Below are 19,799 nucleotides of genomic sequence, written 5' to 3' on the forward strand. Positions count from 1 at the left end.
CCCCAGCCCACCTTCAGATCCACCCTGGTTCTACTAGACCCCCCTAGACCTTTGACTTGGTACACTCCTCTGCCACCTCTCCTGTTCCTCAGTCCTGTCATCATTGCTCTCTACTACCCCCCCTCGGAATACCACTGTTCACAGACCGACGTGCCCCTCTCATGACAAGTGACCACTATACTATGCTGTTCTAGATAGGTTCCTCTCCTATTCCCCCCTTACATACCACTGATCGCATTGCCACTACCCTTCTTCTCCCGTCACTGACACTGTGTATAACCGCAAACCACACCAGCGACCCTAGTGCACCCATGCTGCCCAGGCCCCCCCACATACTTTTGGTCCCCAACTGTTCCCCCTCCCAACCCTCTCTTTATTTGTTCTCAAACAGCTAGACAGCTGTATCCTGTTGTTCTGCATACTCTGATGTATAATATATTTGTATCCTTTGCCATACACATTCGATAAAGAATTACAACACACAAAAAAGTGCCTATTTAGAGGCGCAAACTCTTCACAATTCTTCCTGACCTTGTGCAGCGGTCTGATTGGCAACACTTCAACCAGGAAGTGTTGGCAGCCATTTCGGGACTCAGACTCAGCTCAATCCAAAACAAAAAGATTTAAAAAAAGAAACTGGGTCAGGGTAGGAATACCCTGAACCCTTAGCCTTGGTGTTGGGGTCCCCCTGTGACCCCATCAGGGTAAAAGAGCAGTTTTGTAAAACAAAATCACCAGAAATCGTGGCAAATTCACAAAGTCAGCAAAAAAGTAAACAAACAAAAAAAAAACTAATTTGCCCGAGTGGGCCAGGTCCTGGGGACATGTGCTAAAAAAAAGGAAGGGGCACACGGGGACCCCCTCCTTTGAGCTCTTTTGAGCCCCGGGGACCACCACCTCTCTGGGGCTTTATGACAATATTGGAGGGGGGGTGCACCACTTGCCCGGGCTTTATTTAAACAATAAAGGGGTGCTGTGCTGACACCCCACCTAGGGCTTTACCATGCTCTGGGGCCCACACCCTCCCTAGAGCTAAATATAAATATATGCTGGGGGGGGGCGTGTGGACCCCCGGTCCCTTGGGACCACCACCTCCGTTAGGGCCAAACACATATTTATAACTGGGAGGGGAATCATACGCCTCCCCTCAAGGGCCATAAATGGCCAAGGGACCACCAACTCCCTGGGGCCGGCCCATGCCAATTAAAGAAGGGGGGGCCATGTGGCCCCGTCCTTTCTTTAGCACATGCCCCTAGGACCTGGCCCTGTTTCCTTGCCTGCTGCCATGTGAGAGGGGAAATAGATGAAAGGTTGCTCCCGCACGCAGTGCCGGCTCCCGCAGGAGTCAAGGAGCTGGCTGAGACCACAGGGGCCTTCAGGTTCCCCCCGTGGCCCCCATCATTGCAAACTGGATGCCCCGGGTGTGGTCAGGGCACCCAGGTAGATGTGGTTTGGTCACTGGGGATGGGGTCTCCGGGGCCGAAATTGGCCTGGGGAGGGGTCTGCACAGCCCCTACCCCTTTTAATAACACCAGGTCCCAAAGAATGGGGTCCCTGAGGCCAATATTAGCCTAGGGAGGGAGGCCACACCCACTATGAATTTCTTTATAAGCCCTGGGCAGATGGTGGTCTCCTGAGCCCAGGGGTGGAGGGGGGAGGGGGGATGTGTGGCCCTCCTGCATATTTTTATATTTAGCCCAGGAGAGGTGATGGTTCCTGGGGCATGGTAAATCCCCAGAAGAGGGGTCCGCAGAGCCCCCTGCACTGTTAAAATAAAGCCTGTGGAGCTGGTGGTCCCTCCCTGGGGCTCAAAAGTACTCAATGTCCATGCGCCCCCCCCACCAATATTGTGAAAATGCCCCAAGGAGGTGGAGGTAGCCAGTGCTCCAAAGAGCCCTAGGAGGGGGTGCACTGATCGTAATACAGCGGACGGGATATCCATCACATTTGTGACAAAGTAACCCCCTCTGTCAAACTCTAAATCAGGCTCTAAGTCATTAGAGCGGTTGAGCTTCTCATTTGTATAGAAAACTATGTAATAACAAATTAATAAAATATTGCAACTGTGTGAGGTAGCGATAACGTGAGCAAACCCAGCATGAGCACCATTGGGAACCATTAGTAAGGCTAATTCATGAGGCCAGTTTATCAGTCATCTGGGCCACTGTTAGACTTTCCATCCTTGGCATGGTCTCCCTTAACTTTTTGCCTCTGTTTCCCAGGTTGTTGATGTGTGCTGAACTCTGTTTTTGCTGTTTTTTGTTACTCTGGGCACTTTACCACTGCTGACCAGTGCTAAAGTGCAAGTGCTCCTACACAAAATGTGTATGTAATTGGTTCATCCGTGATTGGCATTTTTGATTTACTAGTAAGTCTCTAGTACAGTGCACCAGAGGTGCCTAAGGCCTGTAAATCAAATGTTACTAGTGGGCTAGAGCACTGGTTGTTCCACCCACATAAGTAGCCATGCAATCATGTCCCAGACCTGCCACTCCAGTGTCTGTGTGTGCAGTTTTAACTGTAAATTCCACTTGGCAAGTATACCCACTTGCCAGGCCTAAACCTTCCCTTTTCCTACATGTAAGGCACCCCTAAGGTATGCCCTAGGTAGCCCCAAGGGCAGGGTGCAGTTGATGGTTAAGGTAGTACATATAGTAATGTGTGTTTTATATGTCCTGACAGTGAAATACTGCTAAATTCGTTTTTCACTGTTGCAGGAATAACATGGGGGCTGCCTTTAAATATGATTAAAGTGTAGATTTTCCTTTGGGAGTGGATAGATATGTGGAGTGTGGGGTTTCTGAGAACACAATTTAAAAATATATCTTTTAGTAAAGTTGATTTTAAGATTGTGTGTTTCAAAAGGCCACTTTTAGAAAGTGGGCATGTTCTTGTTTAAACCATTTCTGTGACTCTACCTGTTTGTGGATTCCCTGTCTGGGTTAGTTTGGCAGTTGGGCTGGTTGCACCTCTCACTAGACAGTGACACAAAGGGAGCTGGTGTGTAGTCTGCATTTCCTGATGATCCATCTGTGCTAGGAGGGAGGGGAGGAGTGGTCACTCACACCTGAAAGGGCTGTACCTGCCCTCACACAATGCAGTCTCCAACCCCCTGGTGTGTGTCTGGGGCCTGGCCTGGGCAAGGCAGGATTTCACAAACAAGAGAGACTTTGCTTTGAAGTAGGCCTACTTCAAAGGGCAAATTAGGTATAAGAAGGGCACCCAAAACCACAGATTTTAGAACACTTCTGGAAACCAAGAGGAACCTCTGCCTGGAGAAGAGCTGAAGAGCTGAGGAAGAATAGCTGCCCTGCCCGTGACTGAGCTTTCTGGAGCTATTCTGCAGTTGCTGCTTCTGCCAGAGTAAGAGGACAAAGACTGGACTTTGTGTGCCTTCCATCTTGAGAAGAAATCTCCAAGGGCTTGATCTAGAGCTTGCCTCCTGTTGCTTGAAGTCTCAGGGACAGCAAAGACTTCTCCCTGCCAGCACCTGGAGTCTCTGGAGAGACTCCTACTCTGCCAAGTTTTGCCCATCCAGTTCCTGGGGCCCTGAGAAGAGAAGCTGGCAGCCCAAGAGTGAGAACTCCACGCACAGACCACCGTGCGGGGTAAGATTGACGCGACTCTGATCTACGGCTGAAAAATCGATGCGCTGCCGACTTCACGGCTGAAAATCAATGCTCGCCTGCAACGCGACCGGAAGATTGACGCCCGCAGCTGGAGAAACGACGCGCAGCATCGCTGACAGAGGCTGGTGAGATCGCAACCCATGCTGCATGGTTTTGGGACCATCGTGCGGCTGAATTTCTGACGCAAACACCGCTGGGTGTGTAAAAATGACGCAAGGCCTGCCTGGACCTGAGAGTGCTGACCAGATCGACACATCACTCTCCTGTGGAGAGAGGAAACGACGCACGCTGACCTGACTAATGGAGAAACAATGCAAGGTCTTGCTCGTGAGTGAAATCGACACATCGCAAGCCCTTTTTGACGCACACTCACGCGTGCTGGGTTATTTGTGACACACCCAAGGTACATTTTCATGCTAACAGCGTTAGCATTGTGTTTAAAATTACATGGAGACTCTTTTTGCATTTTTAGTGATAACTTGACTTGTGTATTGTAGATTTTTGTCGTTTTGATCTTGTTTTGTTTAGATAAATATTTTCTATTTTTCTAAACCGGTGTTGTGCCATTTTGTAGTGTTTTCATTAAGTCACTGTGTGTGTTGGTACAAATACTTTACACCTAGCACTCTGAAGTTAAGCCTACTGCTTGTGCAAGCTACCAAGGGGGTGGGCAGGGGTTAGCTGAGGGTGATTCTCTTTTACCCTGACTAGAGTGAGGGTCCTTGCTTGGACAGGGGGTAACATGACTGCCAACCAAAGACCCCATTTCTAACAGCCACAAACCTGGAGAAACCAATAATCACAATTTCTGAAGCATCCGATTTGCATATCCTTAGAGCTACCGATTAAATTCAGAATACCGGAGTTTCTCATCACTGGCCGAGCCACCTCTTTCACACTGCACCAGGGGCAGTAAAATATGAAATGGGCCTCAGACTCTTCATGGCTCACACAGTGATCACAGAGGGTAGATTGGTCTGTGAACAATCCCCAGGACTGGGTCAATGAAGCTAATTGTAAAGTACCAAATCAAAATGTGATGTAAAAAGTCTTGGCAGCTGAGAGTTAATATTATCTAGATGATGCTCAAAAGTAGACATAGATGTATCAGAAGGAATTCCTCTGTTAACTTGGCCGTTCCCACGATGCTTAATATCATAACGCTAGCCCAATTCCTAAAGCCCGATTGAATAACCTGAAAGTTTCCAATATCTTTAAAGTTTTGAGACTGGTTGCTCCCAATAGATTATGTGCTCATCTGAATCATCTGAGTTTACCCCTGTATCTTCATGCAAAATATATCTTGTAGGGTGTCTCGATACAAATTCAGATTTGTGAAAAAATGTGTACCCTGTATGGAAGTGGCTTTTTCAGAACTGTGGACTCGAACTTTCTAAAGCCTTCTAAACACCTAGATACAGTATGACACAGTAAGCACACACCTAGATAGAGTATGACACAGTAAGCACACAACTCAGATACGGTATGGCACAGTAAGCACACAACTCAGATACGGTATGACACAGTAAGCACACACCTAGATACAGTATGACACAGTAAGCACACAACTTAGATACAGTATGGCACAGTAAGCACACAACTCAGATACGGTATGACACAGTAAGCACACACCTAGATACAGTATGATACAGTAAGCACAGTTCTAGATACAGTATGGCACAGTAAGCACACAACTCAGATACGGTATGACACAGTAAACACACACCTAGATACAGTATGACACAGTAAGCACACACCTCTAATACAATATGGCACAGTAAGCACACACCTCTGATACAGTATGGCACAGTAAGCACACAACACAGATACAGTATGACACAGTAAGCAGACAACTCAGATACAATACGGCACAGTAAGCACACACTGCTAATACAGTATGGCACAGTAAGCACACACCTAGATACAGTATGACACAGTAAGCACACACCTAGATACAGTTTGACACTGTAAGCACACACCGCTAAAACAGTATCGCACAGTAAGCAGACAACTCAGATACAGTATGGCACAGTAAGCACACACCGCTAATACAGTGTGGCACAGTAAGCACACACCGCTAATACAGTATAGCACAGTAAGCACACACCTCTAATATAGTATGGCACAGTAAGCACACAACTCCGATACAGTGTGGCACATTAACTCACACAATAAACTGAGTTCTGCAGGTGAGATTTGACAGTAACTGTACTAATGCACCTTTCCATTTCTGCCAAAACATGTGTGTGGAAAAACAACGGGTCAGTGCAGTATTTACATATCGCTTGGAAACGTAATTCAGGCACACCCACCCATTTGCGCCCCCTCCTGGATTACTGCAGGCCCTGTTATGTGTCCCAAGTGCCTTATAATTAGGAGTGGGCCTAACTGGTGTAATTGATTCTAGTTGTGTGAGAAGCATAAGCCAGCATTTAGCACTATTTTCTTAGGGCAAAACGCACCCTCACGTCTAACATTTGCCATAGGTTGCATTTTGCACTAAGAAAATTGCCATAAATGCTTCAGGACCAGAAAAGCAGTAACCAGTACCTGCTCACCCTCTCCAATGCAGCGCCACTTTCTGCCCCCTAATCCCACCATGTGAGAACCGTATTAACGAAACGGCGCACCATATCAGTATTAGGAATAATAGCGTCAAACTATTTGACACTATTGTGGCGCTTTGCTCCACTTGCGTTAAACATGTTGACGTTAGTGCAGCAACCTACAAGGAGGCCCATTTACTACAATGGGTGCGTCCTTTTAACACCTGCTTTCAGCAGGTGCTAAAAATGATGCCAAAAATGGCGCAATGAAATCTTGTAGATTTCATTGTGCCATTTTTGCGGGGCTCCTTGCACTGGAATGCCACCTTTGCATACATTATGAATGACACATAAATAAAGTGGAGCAAAGGGTCGCAAAGTCACGCAATGTGTGCATCACGCCACTCTGCAGATATGGCACTGCGATATTGCAAGCCTAATGCCACATTAGCATAAAAAAATGATGATAATATGGCGCTAGGCCTTCTTAAATTTGGGCCTTAGGTCGTTGTTCCACTGCGCCTGCGGTAGGTTTGTCCGAAATTACGCAAAGTGGATTAAATCGCATATTTTTGGTAATTTCAATGAGAATACTGCGTAATTACTGAAATTACTTCAGTTACTACGGTGTAATTAGAATTTCTCTCAGTCCTACTTAATGTGGTAATAAAGAGTTGGCCTGTTGTTTTTAGGAATACTACTCAGGAGTGTATTATTAACCAATTTTGACTTCCACCTTCCAGCAACAGCCGAAAAGAGGCATCCAGCTGGTCTGGAAATTACATGGCTTTGAAAGGCTGTCAATCAGATCGAATTATCAAATTAACAAATTCAATAAAAGCGGGATGGTGGTCTGTGACTAGATACTAAAATGTTTTATGGAGCAAGCGTAACCTTTTATTGGCCGAAATTAAACATTATACAAAAATGTTACAGTGCATTACCTTTCACAGCCATCACTGTATAAATTTCGAGTAGTTTTCAATAAAGCGACCTCATTCCTCATAGAGGCCAATTTTCCGACGCCCCAGCAGTGTCTTTAGGTTGCTTTTATTGATGAGTTTAGAGGGAAACGCAGAGCAATCTTCGGAAATTATTTTACCCCCTCCCCGCCCAATAAAAATCTACAATAATGATGTATTTACATTCTGCTAGGCTTCAGAAAAACTGTGCGGACTTTGATGTGCAATTCACTTTTGCCTATTTTTGTAGTAATCGTATTATTAAATTGCAATTACAGGATGTGTTTTGAGCTATTTTATTAGCAATATTTCCGTAAATTACACGGGCCAATAACCCAGAATTTGATGTAATGCCCAAGCAAGGGAAAAAAATTAAAGCCTATCAGATGTTCTCATGAAATCAACTCCGCAGAAGAATTCAAACGCGCGCGGAATATATTGATTGATGGAACTTTTAATAGGCATGCTCTAGTGGCCACGTGGGGGCAGTGTTGCATATGGCATCAGTGCTTCCCAAGAAATCTGCCTTTAAACGGATGCTTTTCAACACCAATTCAGATCAGGCTACTGGAAATTAAAGATGCATTGCTGTAACTATATTAACACGAATTTGTTTTTCTACAAGATGCTGCCAAAGATTTACATTAAATATTGGCATAATTAACCCATTCGCTGCCAGGCCTTTTCCCCTCCTGTGCCGAACCTTTTTTTTGTTATTTGGGGCAGTTCGAGCTTAGGCCCTCATAACGTTTTGTCCACATAAACTACCCACACCAAATTTGGGTCCTTTTTTTCCAACATCCCAGGGATTCTAGAGGTACCTAGAGTGTGTTGATTCCCCTGAAGGAGACCAAGAAATTAGCCAAAATACAGCAACATTTTCATTTAAAAAAAGAAAATGGGAATGAAGGGATGCAGAAAAAGGGTTGTAGTTTGTTCCCTGAAAATGGCATTTACAAAGGGATTCCGTGCTAAAATCACCATCTTCCCAGTTTTCAGGAACAGACAGACTTGAATCAGAAAGCCACATTTTTCAACACAATGTCGTCATTTTACTGGGACATACCCCATTTTCATATTTTTTTTTGCTTTTAGCCTCCTTCCAGTTAGTGACAGAAATGGTTTTGAAACCAATGCTGGGTCCCAGAAAGCTAAACATTTCTGAAAAGTAGACAACATTTTGAATTCAGCAAGGGGTAATTCATGTAGATCCTACAAGGTTTTCCTACAGAAAATAACAGCTGAAATAAAAAAAAATGAAATCGTCGTGAAAAAACAGCCATTTCTCCCCATGTTTTACTCTGTAACTTTTTCTTGCGATGTCAGATTTTTTAAAGCAATATACCGTTACGTCTGCTGGACTCTTCTGGTTGCCGGATATATAGGGCTTGTGTGTTCATCAAGAACCCTAGGTACCCAGAGCCAATAAATGAGCTGCACCTTGCTATGGGTTTTCAGTCTATACCGGGTATACAGCAATTCATTTGTAGAAATATAAAGAATGAAAAATAGGTATCAAGGAAACCTTTTTATTTCCAAAATGGGCACAAGATAAGGTGTTGAGAAGCAGTGGTTATTTGCACATGTCTGAATTCTGAGATCCCCATACTAGCATGTAAATTACAGTGCATTTTTCAATTAGATGTCTTTTTTACACACTGTCTTACATTTGGAAGGCAAAAATGTAGAGAAAGAAAAGGGGGAATAACACTTGTTCTTCTATTCTGTGTTCCCCCAAGTCTCCCTATAAAAATGGTACCTCACTTGTGTGGGTAGGCCTAGTGCCTGCAACAGTAAATGCCCCAACACAAAGTGGACACATCACATTTTCCCTAAGAAAACAGAGCTGTTTTTTGCAAAGTGCCTAGCTGTGGATCTTGGCCTCTAGCTCAGCCGGCACCTAGGGAAACTTACCAAACATGTGCATTTTTCAAACCTAGACACCTAAGGGAATCTAGGATGGGCTGACTTGTGGGGCTCTCACCAGGTTCTGTTACCCAGAATCCTTTGCAAACCTCACAATTTGGCCAAAAAACACTTTTCCTCACATTTCGGTGACAGCAAGTTCTGGAATCTGAGAGGAGCCACAAATGTCCTTCCACCCAGCATTCCCCCAAGTCTCCCAATAAAAATGGTACCTCACTTGTGTGGCTAGGCCTAGTGCCCGCAACAGGAAATGCCCCAAAACACAACATGGACACATCACATTTTCCCTAAGAAAACAGAGCTGTTTTTTGCAAAGTGCCTAGCTGTGGATTTTGGCCTCTAGCTCCGCCGGCACCTAGGGAAATGTAGGAGGCTTGCCTAGCTTATAGTGGGTACCTGATGGTACTTACACCTTGTGCCAGGTCCAGTTATCCCTTATTAGTAGATCAGTAGTGTTCTAGCAGCTTAGGCTGATAGAGGTAGCTATACCAGAGCAGCTTAGGCTGAACTAGGAGACATGCAAAGCTCCTACTATACCACTTATATCATATAGCACAATATCACAAGAAAACACAGTACTCAGAGTTACTAAAAATAAAGGTACTTTATTTTAGTGACAATGTGCCAAAAATATTTCAGAGGATATACCCCCTTAGGAGGTAAGTAAAATACACAAAATATACACACAGACCAAAATCAGGTAAGTAAAACAGTCAGAAAGTAGTGCAAACACTGTAGAATGCAATAGGCCTGGGGCAACACAAACCAAATACTAAGAAAGTGGAATGCCAACCACAAATGGACCCCTAGGCTAGTGTAGTGTGTAGAGGGTCCTTGGGACTGTAAGAAAACACTAAGGGTGTCCAAGATACCCCACAGTAAGACCCTGGAAAGTAGGAGTAAAGTACTACTATTTCCCCGGAAACACACTAAACTCGTGATACAGGATTTTGCAAAGACCACAACAAACTGCAAAGCACTGAAGACGGATTCCTGGACCTGAGGACTTGTAAAGGAAGTGGACCAAGTCTAAGAGTCACGAAAGAGTCCAGGGGGGGCAGGAGCCCACTAAACCCCGGATGAAGGTGCAAAAGGGCTGTCTCCGGGTGGAAGAAGCTGAATATTCTGCAAAAACGGAAGATGCCAGGAACTTCTCCTTTGCACAGAAGATGCCCACGGCGTGCTGGAGGATGCAGAGTTGTTTCCATGCAGAAAGACCACAAACAAGCCTTGCTAGCTGCAAAGGTCATGGTTAAAGAAAATGGGTGCTGCCCGGGCCCAGGAAGGACCAGGAGGTTGCCCCTTGGAAGAGGAGACAGAGGGGGTCCTCAATAGTACAGAGAGGCCATGCAGAAGCAGGCAGCACCCGCAGAAGCACTTGAAGAGGCGTTCAAGAAATCTGAGCACAGCGGTCATCTCAACATTACAAAGGAGGGTCCCACGAAGCCGGTGGTCAACTCAGCGAGTTGAGCAATGCAGGACAGAGTGCTGGGGACCTGGGCTATGCTGTGCACTAAGGATTCCTTGCAAGAGTGCACAGAAGCCCTAGCAGCTGCAGATCACCCAGTACACAGGATTACTGTCTGGCGTGGGGAGGCAAGGACTTTCCTCCACCAAATTTGGACAGAAGGACCACTGGACTGTTGGGGTCACTTGGATCCAGCTCCTGTGTTCCAGGGTCCAACCTCGTTAAGATGAGAGGGGACCCAAAGGACCGGTGATGCAGAAGTTTGGTGCCTGCAGTAGCAAGAGGAAGATTCCGTCGACCCACTTGAGATTTCTTCTTGGCTTCCAGTGCAGGGTGAAGGCAGACAGCCCTCAGAGCATGCACCACCAGGAAACAGCCAAGAAATCCATCAGGATTAGGCACTACAATGTTGTTGGCAGTCGTCTTGCTACTTTGTTGAGGTTTTGCAGGTGTCCTGGAGCAGTCAGCGGTCGATACTTGGCAGAAGTTGAAGAGAGAGATGCAGAGGAACTCTGGTGAGCTCTTGCATTCGTTATCGCAAGAGAAACCCACAGGAGAGACCCTAAATAGCCCTCAGAGGAGGATTGGCCACCTAACCAGGTAAGCACCTATCAGGAGGGGTCTCTGATGTCACCTGCTGGCACTGGCCACTTAGAGGCCTCCACTGTGCCCTCACAACTCTGTATTCAAGATGGCAGAGGTCTGGGACACACTGGAGGAGCTCTGGGCACCACCCCTGGGGTGGTGATGGACAGGGGAGTGGTCACTCCCCTTTCCTTTGTCCAGTTGCGTGCCAGAGCAGGGGCTGGGGGATCCCTGAACCGGTGTAGACTGGCTTGTGCAAGGAGGGCACCATCTGTGCCCTTCAAAGCATTTCCAGAGGCTGGGGGAGGCTACTCCTCCCCAGCCCTTAACACCTATTTCCAAAGGGAGAGGGTGTAACACCCTCCCTCAGAGGAAATCCTTTGTTCTGCCTTCCTGGGACTGGGCTGCCCAGACCCCAGGAGGGCAGAAGCCTGTCTGTGGGTTGGCAGCAGCGGTAGCTGCAGTGAAAACCCCAGAGAGCTAGTTTGGCAGTACCCGGGGTTCATGCTGAAGCCCCGGGGATGCACGGGATTGGCACCCCAATACCAAATTTGGCATAGGAGAAGGCTAAGGAGAATATCTTTGGCAGGGTTCTTACCAATACTTAAACTTCTTTCTATGCAGAGACCCCTCAAACTTTTAAAGTTTAAATTGCCATAAGTTGTCTGGACAACTTTGGGACTGGCCTGTACTACAGACATAGTTGCAAGAAAGAGTTTAGGATAGAGAGAAAAAAGTTTAGAAACTTTTAAAGAAAAGAGAAAAACTTTTTCAAACTTTTCAAAACTTTTTAGAAACCTTTTAGAAAGTTTTTAGAAAGAAAGTTAGACTGTTTAGGTTAACTGTGTACATTTCTAAGTATTTGGAATATGTTTTTCTTATGAAAGCACCAATGACAAAGTGGTAAAGCAGTTACAAGTACTTATTCCATCGCTGCACCACCAATGCAGGAGGCTGGCCTGGCTTATAGTGGGTACCTGATGGTTACCTACACCTTGTGCCAGGTCCAGTTATCCCTTATTAGTAGATTAGTAGTGTTCTAGCAGTTTAGGCTGATAGAGGTAGCTATAGCACAGCAGCTTAGGCTGAACTAGGAGACATGCAAAGCTCCTACTATACCACTTATATCATCTAGGTACTATATCATAAGAAAGACAATACTCAGAGTTACTAAAAATAAAGGTACTTTATTTTAGTGACAATGTGCCAAAAATATCTTAGAGGATATACTCCCATAGGAGGTAAGTAAAATACACAAAATATACACACAGACCAAAATCAGGTAAGTAAAATAGTCAAAAAGTAGTGCAAACATTGTAGAATACAATAGGATGCAATGGGCCTAAGGGCAACACAAACCATATACTAAGAAAGTGGAATGCGAACCACAAATGGACCCCTAGACTAGTGTAGTGTGTAGAGGGTCGCTGGGAGTGTAAGAAACACTAAGGGTGTCCAAGATACCCCACCCCAACACCCTGGAAACTAGGAGTAAAGTACTACTGTTTCCCCAGAAACACACTAAACTCGTGATAGGGGATTTTGCAAAGACCACAACAGACTGCAAAGCACTGAAGACGGATTCCTGGACCTGAGGGCCTGCAAAGGAAGGGGACCAAGTCCAAGAGTCGTGAAAGTGTCCAGTGGGGCAGGAGCCCACTAAACCCCAGATGAAGGTGCAAAATGTCTGCCTCCGGATGGAAGAAGCTGAAGATTCTGCAACAACGAAAGGTGCTAGCAACTTCTTCTTCATGCAGAAGATATCCCACGGAGTGCTGGAAGAGGCAGAGTTGTTTCTTTGGTAAAAGACTGCAAACAGGCCTTGCTAGCTGCAAGAGTTGCGGTTGAAGAAAAAGGGTGCTGCCTGGGCCCAGGAAGGACCAGGATTTCACCACTTGGGAGAGGAGACAGAGGGGGCCCTCAGCTACGTAGAGAGCCCACGCACAAGAAGATAGCAGGTATTCACCACTTGGGAGAGGAGACAGAGGGGGCCCTCAGCTACATAGAGAGCCCACGCACAAGAAGATAGCACCCGCAGAAGTCCTTGAACACAGGTTCAAGAAGACTGAGCACGGCAGTCGTCTCAACACTACAAAAGAGGGTCCCACAAAGCCGGAGGTCAACTCAGGGAGTTGAGCAATGCAGGACGGAGTGCTGGGGACCTGGGCTTGGCTGTGCACAAAGGATTCCTTGGAAGTGTGCACAGAAGCCCTAGCAGCTGCAGTTCACGCGGTGCACATGATTACTGTATGGAGAGGGGAGGCAAGGACTTACCTCCTCCACATTTGGACAGTTGGACCACTGGACAGTCTGGGTCACTTGGGTCCACCACCTGTGTTCCAGGGGCCACGCTCGTCAGGATGAGAGGGGTCCCAGAGTACCGGTGACACTGAGGTTTGGTGCCTGCTGGAGCTGGGGGAAGATTGCGTCAACCCACAGGAGATTTCTTCATGGTTTCCAGTGCGGGATGAAGGCAGGCAGCCCCAAAAGCATGCACCACCAGGAAACAGTTGAGAAAGCCAGTAGGATTAGACGCTTCAATGTCGCCTGTAGTCTTCTTGCTACTTTGTTGCAGTTTTGCAGGCGTCCTGGATCAGTCAGCGGTCGATCCTTGGCAGAAGTTAAAGAGAGAGGTGCAAAGGAACACTGGTGAATTCTTGCAAGTCGTTATCTGAGGAATAGCCCACAGGAGAGACCCTAAATAGCCCCCAGAGGAGGACTGACCACCTAATGAGGTAAGCACCTATCAGGAGGGGTCTCTGACGCCACCTGCTGGCACTGGCCACTCAGAGGCCTCCAGAGTGCCCTCTCACCTCTGGTTTCAAGATGGCAGAGGTCTGAGACACACCGGAGGAGCTCTGGGCACCACCCCTGGGGTAGTGATTGACAGGGGAGTGGTCACTCCCCTTTCCTTTGTCCAGTTGCACACCAGAGCAGGGACTGGGGGTTCCCTAAACCAGTGTAGACTGGCTTATGCAAGGAGGGCACCATCTGTGCCCTTCAAAGCATTTCCAGAGGCTGAGAGAGGCTACCCCTCCCCAGCCTTTAACACCTATTTCCAAAGGGAGAGGGTGTAACATCCTCTCTCAGAGGAAATCCTTTGTTCTGCCTTCCTGGGACTGGGCTGCCCAGACTCCAGGAGGGCACAACACTGTCTGTGGGGTGGCAGCAGTGGTAGCTGCAGAGAAAACCCCAGAGAGCTGGTTTGGCAGTACCCGGCTGTCCAAAGTGGAGCCCGGGGATGCATGGAATTGGCACCCCAATACCAGATTTGGCATGGGGGGACAAATCCATGAACTTAGACATGTTACATGGCCATATTTGGAGTTACCATTGTGAAGCTACATATAGGTATGACCTATATGTAGTGCACGCATGTAATGGTGTCCCCGCTCTCACAAAGTCCGGGGAAATTGCCCTGAACTATGTGGGGGCTCCTTTGCTAGTGTAAAGGTGCCCTCACAATTAGCAACTTTGCAACTAACCTTCACCAAGTGAAGGTTAGACATATAGGTGACTTATAAGTTACTTAAGTGCAGTGAAAAATGGCTGTGAAATAACTTTTGCGTTATTTCATTCAGGCTGCAGTGGTAGTCTGGTGTAAGATTTGTCTGAGCTCCATATAGGTGGCAAAAGAAATGCTGCAGCCCATAGGGATCTCCTGGAACCCCAATACTCTGGGTACCTAGGTACCATATACTAGGGAATTATAAGGGTGTTATAAGGATGTTCCAGTGTGCCAATTAGAATTGGTAAAAATGGTCACTAGCCTATAGTGACAATTTTAAAGGCAGAGAGAGCATAAGCACTGAGATTCTGGTTAACAGTTAGTCACTACACAGGTACAAACATTCAGGCCACAACTATGAGCACTGGGGTCTTGGCTAACAGGATCCCAGTGAGACAGGCAAAAACAAACTGACATATATGTAAAAATAGGGGTAGGATGCCAGGCAACATGGTACTTTGCTACAGTAAACCTACCAAACCTGTGCATTTTTTAAAACTAGACACCTAGGGGAATCCAAGATGGGGTGACTTGTAGGGCTCTCACCAGGTTCTGTTACCCCAGAATCCTTTGCAAACCGCACAATTTGGCCCAAAAAACACTTTTTCCTCACATTTCGGTAGCAGAAAGTTCTGGAATCTGAGAGGGACCACAAATTTCCTTCCACCCAGCGTTCCCCCAAGTCTCCTGATAAAAATTGTACCTTTCTTGTGTGGGTAGGCCTAGTGCCCGCAAAAGTAAATGCCCCAAAACACTATGTGGACACATCAAAGTTATCAAATACAAAAGTACCTGTTTTTGCGGGGGCAGTGACACCTACGTTTTTGGTCCTGGGCTCAGCAGCCATCTAGGGAAACCTACCAAACCCAAACAGTTCTGAAAAGACACCTGAGGAAGTCCAGGGAGGTCTGACTTGTGTGGATCCCCCAGTGTTTTCCCACATTTCTCCATGGGATCCCCGCACTGGCACACATTTCCTACCACCCACGGTTCCACTCAGTCTCCCAGTAAAAATGATGCCTCACTTGTGTAGGTGGGCCAAGTGCCCGTGATAGGGAAGAGCCAAAAACATGTCAAAAATGAGGGGGAACCAAAGTGGGTCCAAAAGAGCAGTTTGAAAAAAAATGTTTTTAGGCTGACAAGTGGTGCAGAATTTTTATCGGTATAGATGCGACAATGCTGGGTGGTTGGAATTTGTGGATTCCTGCAGATTCCGGAAGGTTCCATCATAAAAATGTGGGAAAAATGTGTGATTTCCAGAAAAGTTGGAGGTTTGCAGGGCATTGTGGGTAAGAAAGTGGTACGGGGTGCATGTGAAGCACACCACCCTGGACTCACCCAGATGTTTAGTTTTCAGATGTGTCTAGGTCTCGTAGAGTTTTCTACATGGAAGTGACCCAAAGTCCAAAAAGTGCAGCCCTTACTATTCCAAGTGGGTCGATTCCCCTTCCAGCCCGGCCCTGGGGGGTTTGGAGAAGCCTCTGAGCTCCAGTGCCGGGACGCAACGGTTCCGTCCTCCGCACAGGAGCACTGTGCTGCAGGACGTAACCATTACATCCGCGGCACAGAACCGGTTAACAGATTCACAATGGTAAACTTGGGTAGTCACAAAACTGCAAGTTACTAGTCCCTTTACGACTGTGAAGAGTTCGCAGTCGGGGCAGAAAAAGCCGCTCATATAAAGATAGGCCTGTCCTTTATTCCAGGTGTTTCCCCTGGTGATTGGTTGGCTGGCTTGCTCTGCTGACTCACAGCAATTTGAGCTTTATTTTATTAAAACATTTGTCAGGAAGTGATGGCTGGTAGCAGATAAATTGGAGGGGTGCAAAAAAACACACACATAACATACAGGCATAGCATACATAACATACACACATAGCACACTCATAACATGCACACCGTTATAAATATAATAAAACACATTTTACCATACTCGATGTTCTGCAGCAGGTCCTCGGTCTGCAGCAGGTCCTCGGAGCGCAAAGCCCGCAGCCACGTCCCTCATCCACTCAAGACACTGTTTTCATGCTGTTAAGTATCATGGAAAAAGCTTTTTGATTGGCTGGAGCGGGCCGGCTCCAAGCTCCAAAAGGTTCTGTATGCCTGTGCCTTCTCTCCAATACAGGTGTCCAAGACAGCTTGTTGGAGAGGTTTGGATTGAGCATTTCGGTTTGGCTGTAGCAAGGTAGCTGGCCAAACCATCATGCACACATCAAACAAAGGGGCCTCTCCTCACTGCTGCCAATCAGTGACGCACTGGCCCCACCCCGCCCTCGTACTTTGTTTGCTGGCAGAAAGCGTAAAAAATAAAATGGTAATAAAATCATTTTATTACCATTTTTATTTTTTACGGTTTCTTCATGGCAGTGCAGCCGGGCGACGCTCCTCCACTCCCACTGAGGAACCGCCAGTCCAGCCCAGACCATGTCTTTCGGTCTCTGGCCTTGCCTCTGGAAGTAGACCACAATTCACTGTTGTCAAACTTATGCCATCACTCACTTTTGCAATAACCATTCGGAGCTTACCTGATCCCCCAGTAACCATAGTGGCTGGAAGGAATCCCAGTGGCTTGAAGCTGATCTTTAATGATAGCTAGTGTTTGAGAATACAAATGTGTAGGAAGCTGGCTGTTTATATCCTATATCAAATGAGATATAGGCCCCCAGTATACCGTCAGTGCTTGCAATATATCTGGCTCCCTATTTCGACTATTCCGCTGGGCCAGCAGACGGTAACAGTGTTACCGTCCACTGGCCCAGCGGAAAAGTCACATCAACATTGCAGCCGGCTCGTAATAGAGCTGACGGCAATGCTGATGTGCAGCGGGTGGAGTAGCACCCGTTGCGCATGCGCGATGGGGCTGTGCCTGGGGGCCCCTGCACTGCCCATGCCAAGTGCATGGGCAGTGCATGGGCCCCCATGGGCACCCCGAGTCCCCCTTACTGCCAGCCTTTCCATGGTGGTGTTTACCACCGTGGCCAGGCTGGCGGTCGGGGACTCATAATCCCCAGGGCAGCAGTATTTGCATGTTGGAGGGGCCGGTGGTATGGCCGTGGCTATTGCGCCATGGTCATAATAGCTGGTGGAACAACGCCAGCCTGTTGGCAGTGTTACCGCCAGCTTACTGCGGGCCGCCAGGGTCGTAATGAGGCCCATAGTGTGCACAGAATCCAGGGGTTCCCCAGAGGCTTAACAGAGGCTAAAGTATATAATACTAATGCTCTCTTTTGTGGTAGTGTGGTTGTGCAGTTAGGCTTATCAGAGGGTAGTGCAAAGCATTTATTGTGCACGCACAAACAATAAAGGGAGCACAAACTCAATGACTAACTCCAGGCCAATGGTTCTTTATAGCAAAAAATATCTTTTGTTAATTTATTCGTAGAACCACAAGATTCAAGTTCAAGGTAATTATTATATAAATACATAAGTATTCAGCATATGTATCAACACTACTTTGATTAGAATTCACAAGTTATTCAGTTTTTGAATAAATAGCAATACTCTGTTTTAAAAGTTGACACACTGCAATTTTCATGAACAGTTCCTGAGGGGAAGTAAAGTTAGTACGGTTTTGAGGCAAGTACTCGACTTACAGTTCCAGTCTCCAGGGGTTAGAAAGTCCACAGTTTGGGGTTCAAATTAACCCCAAACACCCACCACCAGCCACACGGGGCCAGCCAGGTGCAGAGGTCAAAGATGAGGCAAATTTAACATGGGCTCCTATCTAGTCTGGGGGCTTTAGAGGAGCACCGAGGGGCCACATGTAAGCACCAACCACACACAATCGGCGGCACAGGGGCAGCCGGGTGCAGGGTGCAAACTCAGCATCGGGCTCCCAGTGCCTTCCCATATGTGACCACGGTGGTCACTTAGATGCTGCAGACTGGGTCCAGAAACTCAGGTCCAGTAAACCATGAGCTGGACAAGGAGGAGGGCTGCCTGTGGGATGTTGTTGCACCGGAGTTCAGATTCCTTAAGACCAGGGGACTGCAGGTGCAGTGTACCTTTTGGCAACAGGTATCTTCGTTCAGTTCTGACACGGTCAAGGGTTCCTCCAGATTCAGGCTGCAGGCATCGTCGTGTTGGACAGGAAGGCTCAACCCAGGGAAAACACTTGCTCGGAATCGTGTGGCGACCACCTCTAGTCGGTTAGGCCACCTGGACACAGGCCGTTGGCGTCATGTGCAGAGTGGTCAGGACTTGTGGATCCAGGGCGGTTCTAGAGTCCTTAGATGGAGTTTCATCTTGGACAGGGCTGCTGTCAACAGGTGTTCTTGGTCCTCTGTGATGCAGCAGTCTTCTGGAAGCTTTTCAGAGGTCGAGGTTCCTGCAGGATGTGTTTCCTACATTTTGCAGTGCTTTTGAAGCTGGAGTCAGTTTGCGTCTTCAGTCTTCTCTGATAGGGTTTCAGCTTAGCAGTCCTTCTTCTTTCTTCTTGTGAGGTCACCAGGAATCTGACGAATTGGGTTCAGAGGAGCCTTCCTGTGTCCACTCCTTTTGGGGAGGGGGACACAAACCTAACCCTATTGGTCCTTGTCCTCCAAACTAAGATGGAGGATTTTGGAAGGAGGGGGTCACCTCAGCTCTGGACACCTTAGAGGTGGTCCCAGCTTAGGTGGTCACCCCCCTGCTTTCTATAATTGTTCCGCTAAAAGTGAGGCTTTGTCCAGGGGTCGGGCAACTCCAGTAGTTGGAGTGCCCTGGGGCATTGTAACAAGGTGTTACAGTTCCTGTTGGGGGGGGGTGAACCACCTCCACCCAAGACAGGCTTTGTTTCTGGCCACCAAGAGCACAAAGGCTCTCACTCCATGCAGTCAGAAACTCATCTGAAAGTGGCAGGCTGGCACAAACTGGTCAGTCCTGCAATAGCAGTTTGGCTAACATACAGTGGGCATCTCTAAGATGCCCTCTGGGTGCATTTCTCAAGTAAATCCAACACTGATATCAGTGTGGGTTTATTGTGCTGAGACGTTTGATACCAAACTTCCAAGTATTCAGTGAAGCCATAATCAAGCTGTGGAGTTCGTAATGACAAACTCCCAGACCATATACTCAGTATGGCCACACTGCACTTACAATGTATAAGAATGGACTTAGATACTGTAGGGACATATTGCTCATGCAGCTATGGCCTCACCTGTGGTATAGTGCACCCTGCCTTAGGGCTGTAAGGCC

This window comes from Pleurodeles waltl, chromosome 3_1 (genome assembly GCF_031143425.1).
Source record: "Pleurodeles waltl isolate 20211129_DDA chromosome 3_1, aPleWal1.hap1.20221129, whole genome shotgun sequence".
In the NCBI taxonomy this organism is placed as follows: Eukaryota; Metazoa; Chordata; class Amphibia; order Caudata; family Salamandridae; genus Pleurodeles; species Pleurodeles waltl.